This window comes from Euleptes europaea, chromosome 14 (assembly GCF_029931775.1).
Source record: "Euleptes europaea isolate rEulEur1 chromosome 14, rEulEur1.hap1, whole genome shotgun sequence".
NCBI lineage: Eukaryota > Metazoa > Chordata > Lepidosauria > Squamata > Sphaerodactylidae > Euleptes > Euleptes europaea.
In genome coordinates this window covers 2,334,631-2,346,409 of record NC_079325.1, presented here as the reverse complement: position 1 = coordinate 2,346,409, position 11,779 = coordinate 2,334,631, and positions in this window count along the sequence as shown.

Here is an 11,779-nt window from a genome sequence, read left to right as displayed (position 1 = left end):
TGTCAAGCCCCTCTGCGCTGTCTACGCAGGCAGCACAGAGGGGCTTGACAACCCACAGCCCGCCTTCCCGCAGATCTGTTCCCCCACCGCGGGCCTTCAGGGAAGCCCCCTGAAGGCGCGTGGGGGGGAAACAGATCTGCGCCTAACAGCTGTTAGGCGCAGATCTGTTTAAAGGCCCCCCCATGCCTTCAGCGAAGCCCTGTGAAGGCGGGGGAGCCTGACGGCTGCGCCGAACTCTGAATTTATTTTCCGAACACCCCAATGTTGGGGAATTCGTGCCGAACCGGAAACTGCCGAATCGGGGGAAATTCGGTGGTTTTTCGGTTCAGGACGAACTGATTCGACAGCCCTAATTCTTAAAGCTTTCACCTGCTGTGTTGTATGTATAAATGGAAGAAAGAGGAAAACCTGTGTCTCAACCCTGCATGCTACATTCTTACAGCTTTATTGCAAGACAGCAAGAACCCTACAGGTTCACCATAAATCAGTGTAACATGACTGGGGGGGGGGAGGGATCCATAACAGGTGCTTCAAGCAGTAAACAGATCAAACCAATAAAAATACAAAAACATTTGTAAAAAGCATTCTAAATTCTTCAGATCATTATATGACTAATTTAAAAAAATCAGTCAAAGCTAAACTGAAAATTAACAGCAAGTTGCATGTTTAGACCCTGCATATAGTCAGTCTGTAATGATTTTCTGCCATAGAGATGATGATACTATTTATTTGTTTGTTTAATTTATTAGCCACCTTTCTCCCTTGCGGAATTCAAGGCAGCTTACAATATGATGATTATAAAAACACATTAAAACACTATAAATCAATAAAAATAGCACAGAGGAAGGCAGTCTTTGTCTAGTCCCTCAACACATGCTTAGAAAATCCAATTTGGAATTGTAAGGTAATGCTAGGGTTACTGTATGCCGCTCACACAGACATGCCCAAATAACATACATTTGTATGGGGAATTTATGTGCCATCTCTGCAGAGACCTTCTTGAAGCAGCTCACAAATTCACATCATGAACACAACAGCAGAAAAATTATCTGTAAGAAACCATGAAAACCTCACTCAGCAGTCCAAAATTATATTAATTGAACAGTCCTGAGGCTAGAAGCAGACCATAAAAACATCTCTAAAATATTAGAAAAATGATGAATCAAATAATTGATTCGTCATTTTTCTAATGTTATCAGACATGTAGTGGATACATATGAAGCCTGCTCGGTTTTTTTTTAAATATCATTGACAGTAAATTATTCAGTCTTCTAGATAAAATAGCTTTATAGATGTCATAATCATTGTATAATAAGAAAATTGGTCAATGCAAGATATCTTGAGAAGGATCTTTCACTTTTTTACATGTTGGTGATGCTCTGTCATAGTGCCAAGCTTTAGGTAAAGCTAAATAAATCAAACAATTATTAATCAGCCCAGTTGAATACTTTAATAAGACCAAACTGAATGTTTTATAAATCTCAGCTGGATAACTGTTAGGTTTCAGGGCTGTGATAAACTGATAAGATTTCTTGAGAATTCCAAGGGTATTAAGATATTTTGTATGTTAGTTGGATAACTTAAGGATTTTCTGTTTGGTTAAAAGGGAGTAATGTATTATAATACTAAAGTGTGGCCCCGCACTTTCATGGTCATTTTAGCATCTTCTTCCATTAAATTTACAAATTTGTAGAATAACTTTTTTTTGTTCTATGGTTCATTTATATGCAAGTGGTTTGTTGGTATTGTTACTTTTCTTAGCTTATTTCATGATCAGGATTTATCTACTTGCTTCTTCAGACTATTGCATATCAAGCAAAATCGTTTCTTCTGAGGATTTTTTTTAACAATCATCTTGAAGTCATTGCATGTTCTGGAATAGCTTAATTTTAGACACTGTATGCAACTATAAAGTTAGAAGATGTGTTGGTAGATAAGTCACAAATATAAGCTTTAGCTGTGTCCTAAAGTATTGGCCAAGATATGTGTCCCATGTTATTAATCTCTATAAACTCTAAGGATTGGCAAATGTATAACTTTTGGCTTACTCATCAATGCCAAATTAAGCCTCCAAGCTAAAGTACATGGAGAATAATTTGATAACTACATGTCCAAGGAAATATTGAAGCGGGTCGTGCTGTTCAGATGACAGGATTTTAGAATGTATCATTTACTGAAAAGTGAAGTTATCTTATTCAGCCAGTCATCGAGTAAGCAGGACTCAACAACTTTACCTACTTTTAAAAAGCAAGTCTTTTTATTGGTATACTTCTAGTAAAATATGTGTAAATGCAGATTATCAAGTCTTTAACACTTCTATAAAAACTCTTGTCAAAGTACAATGTATGTATTTACAATGTATGAAGTAAAAGCAAGCAAGTCTTACATACTATTCAGTTTCAAAATCCAACTTCTAAAATATAACAGTCAAATTATTCTGATTCAGTTCAAAGTATCTAATTCATAAAGTCTAGAGTAATGTATTTAAGCCATACATACCAGTCAGCCTTTTCTTGAGAGCCTTTGGAAGGTTCTGATTCTCTGGGCTTACTGTGGCTGTATTTATACTGTTTAAGACTCATTAAGAGTGTTGATTTTACCCTCAGGAGGGATATCTTCCTCCCCACTTTCAGATAACATGAGCAGTGCAATAATGTCTTAGTTGCAGCTGTTCAGGTTTTTAGCTTCTCCCCATGACCAAATATGGGCTTCCTTTCCTTTCAGTTTATTTTGCTTAAAATATAAACAATCATTTCTGAGCTCCATGATCACTCCATATACTCAATTTTCATACCATTTTCATCTTCAGTACAATACACATTAAATGAGACTATTTAGAAATCTACAATACAATATATAACTATATAAAATCATAAAACATAATTATTGCTCACATTGTAACATGTAACCATCTGGTCAGTAGGAAACATAGCCTTCAGCAAGGTTATGGAAAGCAAGAAGCTTACTGCACTTATAGCCTTGAGGTCTTTGAGTAGATCTTCTCAAGGTTCGAGGATAGTAGGACTTTTCTGCTCTTGAGATATGAGCAGCTGGCAGCTGGCAGCTGAATCAGGAAGGGTAATTTCAGATACACCTTTCTGGCAGATAGTGAAGAATAACTCTGTTCTTCTCCCTTCAAGGACAAGACCAGGGTATGTTAGTTAGCTCTTGAAAGAATTCAGACCTTGAGAGAATTCAGTCAGCCTGTTCTAAGGACATTTGCATTTTGCAAGCTGTTGCCAGGCTTTTCATTACACAAATCTTCAGTTTGTGGTTCCGTTTGTATGTTGTGTTCAAGCTCTACATGGAATTAATTCTGCACATGTTCACAAAATACCATAATTATGTCAGAGACTGTGACAATATCAATAACTAAGTTTATGTAGCCATGAATAACAGGCGTGTGTATGTTTGTATAACCTCCATATATCAGTTGACTAAAACTATTGATTTCCTTTAGGCAGGAAGACATGTAAAAATAAACTTTCATCAGAGACCTAATATTTTATCTCTAGCAACAAAATCTGTCAGTTCTTGGAAAAAATATAAAATTTAGCAGGGTAAATCTTTTCTTAGCTGATTATCCCTTCTGAAGCAATAAAGAAAGGTAGATTTAATAAAAGTAGCCCTGCCTCTTGATTTTGATAAGCATATAGCATCTCTTTAGTTGCCACCAAATATTTCTCATGTTCTTTCTTGATAACGAGTTTCTTGCACTTAGATAATATGGGCTCTCAGCTTTTCCAAAAAAGGGAACATCTTTTGCTTTGTAATGTTGTGGCTAAGGCCTTTAGCATTAAAAATTAAAACCTTTATTACATTCAGAGAGAGACAAATAGAATACTCCTTGCCAAAGAGATATTAGATGGTCTTAAATATCATCTTAAATTTAGCCAAATTGGGATTTATACGCAAATTTCGATTATGAGAAAACTACCTGGAAGTCTTGAAGAAGGAGCTAATAGCCACAAAGTCGTTAGTATTAGGAAACATGAAACTTTCTGAGTGAACTGGAAACAAGATTTGACCAGATTTGGGAAATTTTGTGTCAACCTCAAGTTCACTCAGAAAAGACAGGGGATGTCCTTCGTGCTAATAACAAGCAATTTTTGATTGAATTCAAAAGTAAGCTTGGAAGGGGATCCCCCTCTGTACTCTTTTCCTCAGCTCTGAGAAATTTATGTCCTTTTTTTCAAGGTTACAGGAGATACAGGTAAGACCAAAATTGAATTAACTTCCCCTCGGTGTGTGATTTCAGACTTATCCCATTCTGAATTATCCTTGGAATACAAATTTTGAAAAATCATAAGGATTTCTCTGTTAAAGTTTTTTGACGAATTAATGTGAAACCTTTGTCAGTGGCAGGTTATTAGTTTCAGAACTAATGAAAGAGGCAAATTGATGTTTTGAATATGTGATCAACCTGTACCTGTGCAATTTTTCCAACTAATCTTTATCCTATGTCTCTTGCTTCTGTCATCCATTTGCTCCATCGATAACTCTTGGTCACTGACCTTTAATTTTATTTTCTATAAACTTTATCTACAAATTTAAAACTGAGCTGAAGCGCTTCCACCTTATGAAATAGCTCTTTATATTTGATCTTAATTTCTTCCAAAGCTTGATTTCCCTGCACTGCTTGATCTTTTATTTGCACAGCCTCTTGGAATTAACTTTCAAGATTGCCCAATGGTACATTAATTTCTCATGTTTAGTTCCTCATTGTGCAGAAAATTTACTTTTGACACTCAGATGTAAAACTGTGGTTTATCTCACCTGAGATATGGTGAGTAGGGCTGTCGATTCAGTTCAGCCCGAAACAAAAAACAGCCGAATTTCCCCTGATTCGGCGGTTTTTAGTTCGGGACAAACCGAACTCAAAAATTTCAGGAAAACGGGGGAGCCGAATTCAGTGAGTTCGGGAATTCACGAATAAATTTGGCAAATTTGGGGTGCAGCAGCATAACCGTCAGTAAGCAGCATTCTCCCCCGGCCAATCGGTGGCCAAGCTGGGTCTTCTTCTGGCCAATCAGTCAGGATTGAGTACTGGAGGAATCAGCTGCTGCGCGGCCCGGCCGGAGAGAGAAAGAGAGAGAAATCCTCGTGGGGGGGTGGGTGTGCACATTCGCTCCTTTCCATGGCTGCAGGGGGCGCATTTTTGGGGGTAGAGACCCCAAGCTTTCAGCAGAGCTTCAGACGAGCCTTCTTAAGAGACCCCCCAAGTTTTGTAAACATTGGGTCAGGGGGTCCCGAGATATGGGCTCCACCCCTTTTCCCTCCCCCCTTTTTCCATTTCCGTGGCTGCAGGGGGCGCTTTTTTGGGGGTGCAGCCCCAAACTTCCAGCATAGATTCAGACAAGCCTTCTTAAGAGACCCCCCAAGTTTTGTAAAGCTGGGTTCAGTGGGGGCAGAAATATGGGCTCCCCCCTTTTCTCTTTCCTTGGCTGCAGGGGGTGCATTTTGGGGGGTGCAACCCCCAAACATTCAGCATAGCTTCAGACGAGCCTTCTTAAGAGGCCCCCCAAGTTTTGTAAACATTGGGTCAGGGGGTCCCGAGATATGGGCTTTCCCCTTTTCCCTATTGGGATGAATGGATCACCCGATCCTGTATGCATCTCCAGAGCAATAAATCCAAGGCAAAACCTCCCGTGCTTAAATAGAATCGAATTGGATTACCCACTCCTCCCAGCCCCTCCTGATGGAACAGAAGACAGCCACAGTAAGACCCCTTTGGGGGCTTTAATCTATAATTTTTCTCCTGTGTGTGTGTGTGTGGGGGGGGAATCAGAGTCTGTGTGTGTGTGGGGAGGGAGCATTTTTTTGGGTGGGTGGGGGAAGCCAAAGGGGGCTTTCGCCCGTTCTGCCTGGGGTGTGTGTGCCCCCTCGAGTCTCTATTTTGATGCTTGCTCAAAACTGGTTTTCAAATGGTGACTTAAAGAATGCATTTGCCTGGTCCCGACTCGAGTCCGATGCAAAAGGGGAAATTCCACCCCCTCCTGCTCATTATGCATAGCTAGCTGCCTCTGTCCCTTTCCATAGTTTGCAAACTCCCAGGTGTCAGGTGTTGCTTTGCATGGTTGCAAACGTGTTGCTTTGCATGGCTGTGTTGCTTTGTAGTTGTGTTGCTTTGCAGTTGTGTTGCTTTGCAAACTTCTTCGCACCTGCCCCGCCCTTGCTCCCCGCAGCTCAGCTGTTTGTCGGGGCTGGGAGCTTTGTGCATGGGCGGCAAACTCTGCTCAGAGATGCACATTAAGGGTTGGGGGACCCCTTTCGGGGCCCATATCTCAGCCCCCCCTGACCCAATCTTTACAAAACTTGGGGGGTCTGGCAAGAAGGGTCCTTTGAAGCGCCGCTGAAAGTTTGGGACCTCTACCCCAAAAATGCCCCCCCCCAGAGCCGAGGAAAGGTGCGGTTGTGTTTTTAATGGCTTTATTCGGCCGAATTTTTTTCCTGGACTTTGAATTCACGCCGAATTGCATGACCTGAAGCGTGGGAGTTCGGACTTTGGCATATCCCGAATCCAGACGGGCCGAATTCGGCCAAATCCGAACTATACCGATTTTTTTTTTCCAACAGCCCTAATGGAGAGAACTATCAGCAGAAGCAGAAGACTGCTCTTCATCATACCTTGTCTCCACTGTTATGAAAAACAGTGAAAGCTGCCAAGAGGAACAGGCTGTAACTTTAATGACATGTATCTAGCGATGCAATTGTCATTTCCACCCATTTCCTCCCAGTGCTGTTTCTGGGGTGGTTGCAGAAACCGAGAAGCGACATCAGGCAGTTCTAGGAATTGCCAGAGACTCTATAGTTTTACTGTAAAGTTTCTGGTGATTTGTAGAGCTACCTAAAATAATCTAAAATCAGCTGCCACTGTGCCCCGCCCCCCAACATCCCTGCTCCTGAAACGTCCACCAGTTGACCTCAAGGAACACAAGTTGGGGGGCTCAGTGTACTGCAGTGGAGGTGGGGGGGAATGGGAAAAGCCTACTTTGCAGACTCCCATAGATGATTGACTACATCCTGATATGTATATGTGGGATATTGTCTTCCTGTATCAGTGAGAGTCAAGTTCAGCTGTCCCGTAAGACCTAAGTAACCTTTTCTAAAATGAACGTGAGCCTTCAGTGTTGAATATCAGGGTATATAAAAGTAGGGATAATAGGAAGACAATATTTTCTACTTCTACTTTTTGCCCCTTTCCCTTTTTGCTCTACTTTTCTGTTTTAATTAATCACATAAGAACGATAGAAGTTGATATTTAAAAGGGCCACAATGGGAACCTGCCATTGGACAGGAAGTCTGAAAAATCTAGGCTCCAGATTGAACAGAGCAGAACGGGGGCGGGGGGGGGGTACAACTATTTGCTTCCTTTCTTCTTTCTAATCTGTCTTCCTTTCCCCTGCCTTTTTCCTGGTTAATTACATTAGTAGCAGCCGAAGTTCATGGTAGAAAGTGCCTTTGTCGAAGAAGTACACATTTTGCTTCTTTCTTCTTTTGACTCAGGGCAATCCCAGTAAGGGGCTTTCAAGACAGGTGAGGAGGGGAAATGGTTTGCCCTTGCCTTCTTTGGTGGTCTCCCTTCTTTCATCTGGGCAGGTTCATGTGAATCCTCTGACTGGAGGGTTCCTCACACTGGCCGCTTCAGCCAGCTCCAGCATGCCAGAGCAAGGGGCAGGAAAAGCAAGGGGTCGAGCCTGGCATCTGTGGGAAGGTTTATGCTCTCTGTCTCCTGACACAGCGGCAGCTCCGAGAGGGGCAGCCACTGGAGCTCAGCCTCCCACTCTTAGGGCTGCCAACTATGCGAATCGGCCCTTCAGTAGCTACCAGCTGGGGATGGATAACATGGAGAGCTCAGCTTTGTACTCTGTGCCCAGCAAGGCCACAGAGAGGGGTCACCTGGGGCAAAATGTAGTCTGGGGGCCCTTCTTCAACATCCTCCCCCAAATGCTGCCAGTAGATAACATGCTGCAGTTAAGTGTGTGGAATATTTATGTAATAAATGCATTATATTGCTTATTATGTAGTAGTTAATGATGATACATTCATTAAGAGCCATGAACGTGGGTTCATTAGATCGGCGGGTAGACTTCCTCTTGGACTATACGAGCCATGGCCACGAAGACCAGCGGCTGCATGGGGACAGTCTTTTTGTCTACTGTGTCTGTAAAGTGCTCGCAAGTCACAGCCGACTCATGGCAATCCCAGTAAGGGGCTTTCAAGACAAGTGAGGAGGGGAAATGGTTTGCCCTTGCCTTCTTTGGTGGTCTCCCTTCCAAGTACCGACCCTGTTTGACTTATGAGATCTGATGTAATTGGGCTTTACCATGCTGCCTTCTCTTCCCTTTTGTCTACTAACCTTAGGCAATGTGAATCAGTGCATTGGAGGCCTTCAGCCTTTCAGGGCCCTGGGGTGTTTGGCCACCATCCCTGAGGCTCCTGCTGTTCATGCCTGCCAGTGTGACATTGCATTTAGCGCTGTGAGCTCCAAGGCCTTGTAGTATCAGTGGCCAAAAGCAAACACTGTGAAGCCGTTGCTGAACCCCCAGGCCCAAAACCTCCAGCCAGTGCACCTCTCTTTTAACTTGAGGGTCTTTCACCCCACCAATGTCCTTGGCTCTTTAGAGGAGCTGATACTCAGGATCTGCAGACTCTCAGCTGCTCCGATTTTCCTACAAGGGGTTTAATTTGGGTCAAGGGGCTTTGGGAGCCAGCAGCTCTGTGGAAATATGAAATAAAATAGTGGGCAAAGCCCAGGAGTCCATGGGTAGGAGAGAGAAGCTGTCCCTCGATCGGGGTCAAAGTGACAGCTCCACTACCTGCCATCCAGTCCTACTGCACATGTACAGAACTGGTGTGTTTGCATGTGTTTTAGGAAACTCAGTCCATGCGGACAAGAAGTTTCTTGACAGACACATGCCACAGTTCATGAAGCATCTTCACTACCGAATCATTGATGTAAGCACCATCAAAGAACTGTGCAGGTGAGTGACAACGAGGCTTGCCAGGATGAGGCTGGCAACCCGTGGGGAGGAAAGGACATAGTGTGTATGGGGGGGGGGAGGCAGGGTCACCAGCATGATGACATCACTTACAGGGACTACCCGGAAGCAATGGCAGTAGCTGTAGGAATCGCTGACAGTTCTATGGCTTTATCATCGAGTTTTCAGCAGTCCCTAGAGTGATCACTGTCGTTTCCAGTCATTCCTCGGAAGTGACATCATCGCACAGGTGACATCAGTGAGTATTTACTATTTTATTTTAATTTTTCCTCTTCCGACTGGAGTGGTGGCGGAGAACAGTTTGGAGTGGGGATTCCCTGCTCCAACTGATGGCTGGGCAGCCCCATTGACTGCAGAGCATTAGAATGCTATGTGTGTTGTGGGTATGGAAGGGTGAGGCGGGAAGGGTTTGGGGGCAGAGAACAGCAGGACACAGTTGGTAGTTTGGGAAGATAGGCAGGCCTTCCCCGAGAATGCCCAATAACGGTGGTTTTGCAGGCATTTTATGGGATATGTTCCCAGAACATCTATGGTCAGAACTGGAGACTTCCTTTAATAGATTCAAAATCTGCCATCTCAAGTGGTGCGAATTCTATCGCTATGCACGTACTTACATTTGTGTAATTTGTTCTGCAATTCCGGTTTGCAGACAAAGTAAATAAATAAATGCTGATTCTTCAAAGGGTGGAATTGTGTTTCATTTGTTATCATATGAAAATCAACAGTTTAAGGGTACCAAGTTTTCAGCAGGGGGTTGCGGGACTTCGGGACTGAATGGGCATATTTGCAATGCAACAGTCCCTTCTCCAAATCCACAGTCCTCTGCACTGGGCACTTAGTTGAGTGCGGATAATTGAGACTTGACCAATACATTTGAAATTCTCTCTGTGTGTGCAGATGCTGGTTCCCAGAGGAATATGAGTTTGCTCCGAAGAAGGCGGCTTCTCACAGGTAAGGTTTTCCAGATAGGGCCCTGGCTTTCTCTTAAAGGCACAAGACTCCTTTTGTAAGGCTAGGGAATACCTCTATTTTCAAAGAAATGAAATTTGTAAAGATGAATGAACCATTCCTTTGTGGAACATGGGTCACTGGAAAGGATCTTTTTTAAAAATATGAAAACCACAGTGTGAAGGACTTGCGTATTGTCCTCTGTGGTTCCTCCTTTTTGACAAATGCACCACCATGTGGTGACACAGAAATAACTGCAGGAAATGCATCTGTTGAAAAATGGAAGTGTGTGTTTTGTTAGTTAGATCCATTCCATTTAGAAAAATCCCTATCTATGGTAAAAAGTTGGGGCTTTGATTTTCACTTTTCACTTTGTGATCATGATTTCCTCCAAGATTTTATCATGTAAGCACATTCTTGTGCTTGCTTCTCTGGACTGGTACAAAAATGACCTTTTCCGGCACAGAGCAATGGGTCTCTCTCTGGCTTCTGCTGCAAGCAGAGTCCACCCCCAAGGGGGCTCAGCTGGAGTTCACAGGGGGCCACCTGCTCTGCGGCAGAAAGTCCCAGGTCCATCTGCAGCCTCGGCAGTTCAAGTTGTTAGGGAGAGATTTCCCTACCTGGATCCCTGTAGCATGTGACCAGTTAGAGCAGTCAGTATGTGCATGATGCACCTGGTGCTACAAGAAGCCTCCTGCAGTTTTCACGAGGCCAGTTTGAATGAATGCTTCTTGTAGTGTGGCATTCTGCCTTTTTCCTCCAAAGCTGTGGTAAGGGGCATGGTGAAGCACTCATTTATTGAAACATCTTTGCCTTATGGCTGACAATTCTAAATTAAAACCATCTGTAGCACAATAAAATCCAATTTAACTCTCTCCCCACCCCCCACCCCCAAAACACTGGAAGAGACAAAGGAAAGCATAGTAAGCTTAGTGCCAGGTGTCTTGCTCGCTGGCTCTCCCCCCACCCCAGAAAGGACATTGAGCAGTCCAGGTGAGCAGATGTTCAGGTCCAAAATATGCCAAGACACACCTTTGAGATGCCATTTTTAGTGGCATAAGTACATGGAAGTTAATTATGTGCACCTACACGTACATATACATACACCCTCTCTGTAATTCTCTTTAGAGCTCTTGACGATATCCGGGAGAGCATCAAAGAGCTTCAGTTCTACAGAAACAGCATCTTCAAGAGGAAAACAGATGAGAAGAAAAGGAAGCTAGTGGAAAACGGTGACAATGAGAGCTCCACCAGTTGATCTCGTAGCCCTCCTAGCTCCTTAAGAAAAGCCTCCCGGCCCATCCAAAACATGGCTTCTGCCTGCCTCCTGGCTTCCCCAAGGATGTTAAGAGTGACTGAGTCCCAGATACAACCGTTGTTCTGTGTTTGAGCTATGGCCCGTGAAGCCTCTGCAGTTCTTTGCTTTGGGAGAACCGTTTGTGGCCGGAGAATCACTTCTGGTTGGATTTAGGCCCACCCTTACTCTACAGAATAAACCCACTCTTCCCAACAGCGATGGCCACTTCCTTGCTTCCAGTCAGGGTTTCTTCTTTCGCTTTTGCTCTTCTGTGCCCTTTTTCATTTCACTTGTGGGTAGGGTTGCCAAGTGCCAGGTGGTGGTGGGCAAACCCCTGCCAATTGACATGGCTGCCCGACGAACCAGCTGTGGGTCGGCGGGCAACGCGGGCACGTGAGCCTGCCCACCGTGCCACATCACTTCTGGTTGTAAACCGGAAGCGCCACATCACAAGGGCTGTTTACCACTCAAAGTCCCACTGAGTGGTAAAAGGCCCCTTGTGATGCGGCACTTCCGGTTGTAAGCCAGAAGT